The 3,577-nt window shown below is 45.6% G+C and overlaps 1 long non-coding RNA gene across 1 annotated transcript; it reads left to right on the forward strand.

The window, feature by feature from the left end:
* On the forward strand, positions 1-2,310 carry LOC309326150. The gene is made up of 2 exons (XR_014150206.1): positions 1-241; positions 1,982-2,310. It is a non-coding gene; the product is annotated as an uncharacterized lncRNA (long non-coding RNA).
* The last annotated feature ends 1,267 nt before the right edge of the window (positions 2,311-3,577 follow it).

A 3,577-nucleotide genomic window follows, 5' to 3' on the forward strand; every position in this document is an offset into this window, starting at 1 on the left:
CTCCCCGCACCTCCTCTGTCATCAACAAGAGCTTCTCCCCTCCCCAAATCCGGACGCGAAGAGTTGTGTGGCGCCTCGGAGTGCCTCGAGGGCGATGCGGTGCGTCTGGCTGCTGCTGGCGCTCGTGGTGGGCTTGGTGCTGAGAGGGGCTGCCGCCCCACCAGAAGACACAATTTCAAGAGTGGCAATTTTGGTGGAAGGCGATGAAGGCCCAGAGGATGCTGCCAAGCAGGAGATACAGGTGAGGATGGAGAGCTGGTGTGGGCACCTGAATGATTTGGTCTTTTATACCCTTGCAATAGAAACTAGGGCACAGTTTGGTGGTTTAAAGGCAGTCTGGGCAGCTGTTTTGCCTTATGCTCTAGTTATCTCTCCCTTGGATTACTGTAATGCACTCTATGTGGGGCTACCTTTGAAGGTGACCCAGAAACTACAACTACTGTATTTTCCGCTCTATAAGACGCACCAGAGCACAAGACGCACCTAGTTTTTGGAGGAGGAAAACAAGAAAAAAAATATATTCTGAATCTCAGAAGCCAGAACAGCAAGAGGGATCGCTGCGCAGCGAAAGCAGCAATCCTTCTTGCTGTTCTGGCTTCTGGGATAGCTGCGCAGCCTGCATTCGCTCCATAAGACGCACACACATTTCCCCTAACTTTTTAGGAGGGAAAAAGTGAGTCTTATGGAGCAAAAAATACGGTAATCCAGAATGCAGCAGCTAGACTGGTGACTGGGAGTAGCCACCGAGACCAAATAACACCGGTCTTGAAAGATCTACATTGGCTCCCTGTACGTTTCCGAGCACAATTCAAAGTGTTGGTGCTGACCTTGAAAGCCCTAAACGGCATCGGCCCAGTATACCTGAAGGAGCGTCTCCACTCCCATCGTTCTGCCCGGACACTGAGGTCCAGCACCGAGGGTCTTTTGGCGGTTCCCTCCCTGCGAGAAGCCAAGTTACCGGGAACCAGGCAGAGGGCCTTCTCGGTGGTGGCCCCCGCCCTGTGGAATGCCCTCCCACCAGATGTCAAAGAGAAAAACAACTACCAGACTTTTAGAAGACATCTGAAGGCAGCCCTCTTTAGGGAAGCTTTTAATGTTTAACAGACCACTGTCTTTTAATACTTTGTTGGAAGCCGCCCAGGGTGGCTGGGGAGACCCAGCCAGATGGGCGGGGTATAAATAATAAATAATAATTTATTATTATTATTAGTCCAAGGGGTCTGTGTACTGCCAGAGTCTCAATGAGCCTCACCTAGCTGGTGTTTTCTATACTAGAGGCAGCTTCCGAACTCAGTGCAGGCAGGGCTAGACCCATGTTCAGCGCACAGCAGTAGCGTAACAAGGCAGTCTGGTTTAGGATCGGACTTTTTCTTCTCAGAGATGGGCTACCTGCCCAGGTGGATGAGCTTCTCACTTCACTCTACCACATTCTTCTTTCCTTCTTTTATTTTCATTTTTTATTTATATTTCCAAATTTATACAATTCGTTAGTTTAACTTTTTATTTTATTTTAAAAAGATTCTTTATTACAAAGCAATTTACATAGAACGTAGAAAAAAAGAAAGACAACATAAACAGACCATAGACCCTGACTAACAACACCTCATTTGACATTACATACCCTTTAACTTCCGATTCACCTCATTGTGCTTTTTATACCTTACTAGTCTATACGGACTTCATATTTATTATTCTTTTCAATTAATTACAATGAAAATTTTTTACTTCATAATTTCCTCGAACTTCAAGATTCAATCCAAATCTGTCCGAAGATTTGTGTCATTACAGTGCTTTTTAAGATATTCTTTGAACATTCTCCAATCTTTACTAAATTTCTGGTTAGAATCTCCTCTTATGCTCCCAGTCATCCTTGCAAGTTCTGAATATTCTATCATCTTTGCCTGCCAATCAGTTTTTGTGGGGATTACATCACCTTTCCAGTGTTTTGCTGTTAAAATCCTCGCCACTCTTTCTGTTGCAGGCAAAGTGGAGCTGTTACGGGTGCAGATGTGTCAATGGCAGATGGGTTCTGAGGTGGAGGCCTGGGTGCGGGAGTGTCATAGCAAGTTTCCCTCATCGTCACCGACGGAAACGTCGCTGCAAGAAATCTCGCTGTTAGCAATGTAGCCTCAGCCAACCTCTTCTCTCTGTCCTTCTCCAGTCTCCAAAGAATCACGGACTGGTCCAGGAAATACAATCGAGGCTATTCCATCCCAATGCAAAGTCCCAACGAGCGAAGAGTCGGCCCTTCGAGAGTTTCCGCACATCTCTTCCAGCTCTTATGTCTCAATAAAGCATTTGCAAAAGTCAGTGGCCTCGTTTTGTCCGAAAAGAAATTTAAAAACACCCTCGTAAGCAGGGCGGCTTAAAAACAGCTCGCAAGGATGAAGGCAGAAAGCGGCAGTACAGTGGTACCTTGGGATGCGAACGGGATCTGTTCTGGAGCCCCGTTCGCATCCAGAAGCAAACGTAACAAGCAACGGCACGTCTGCGCACGTGTGTGTCGCTCTTCACCGCTTCTGCGCATGTGCGTGATGTCATTTTGAGCATCTGCGCATGCGCGAGTGGCGAAACCCGGAAGTAATGCGCTCTGTTACTTCCGGGTTGCCGCGGAACGCAACTCGAACACGCTCAACATGAAACATATTCAACCTGAGGTATGACTGTATTATTATAGCGGGGAAGTGAAGGGGCAAGCAGAATATAAAATGGAAGAATGGCATAAAGAGTTGTGGGATATAGCTATTAAAGATAAATTAACATGTGCCATTAAGGTAAGATGGGGAATATGAAGGAGAAATGATTCTGAGGCGATATGGAGGGTGTTTGTAGAATGTGTACTGTTAAAACGGAAAGGGGTCAAACCATCGCAAGAGGTGTTGGAATTTTGGAAGGTTGGAAAGTTGCAATGGAATGGTCTCAGTGGTGGGGTGCACATTTATTTATTTATTTATTTATTTATTTATTTATTTATTTATTTATGATTATTAAGGTAAAGGGACCCCTGACCATTAGGTCCAGTCGTGGCAGACTCTGGGGTTGCGGCGCTCATCTCGTTTTATTGGCCAAGGGAGCCGACGTACAGCTTCTGGGTCATGTGGCCAGCATGACGAAGCCGCTTCTGGCGAACCAGAACAGCACACAGAAACGCCGTTTACCTTCCCGCCGGAGCGCTACCTATTTATCTACTTGCATTTTGAGGTGCTTTTGAACTGCTAGGTTGGCAGGAGCAGGGACCGAGCAACGGGAGCTCACCCTGTCGAGGGGATTCGAACCACCGACCTTCTGATCGGCAAATGCTAGGCTCTGTGGTTTAACCCACAGCGCCACCCCCGTGGCCCATCTGTTTATGATTATTACTTTGTAATAATAATAATAATAATAATAATAATAATAATAATAATAATAATATAATTACATTGAAAAAGAAAGGATAGAAAGCAGCAGTAAAAGATGGAGAACACTGAAGTGCAACTACAAAATAATATCTTCCATAAAGTAAAATAAATTAAAATGGGAGCTGGGGGGATACACACAGAGAGAAATAATAGATTCATAGAATGGGGGAGTTGGAAGG

This window comes from Podarcis erhardii (assembly GCF_964252035.2).
Source record: "Podarcis erhardii genome assembly, chromosome: 12".
Classification (NCBI taxonomy): Eukaryota; Metazoa; Chordata; class Lepidosauria; order Squamata; family Lacertidae; genus Podarcis; species Podarcis erhardii.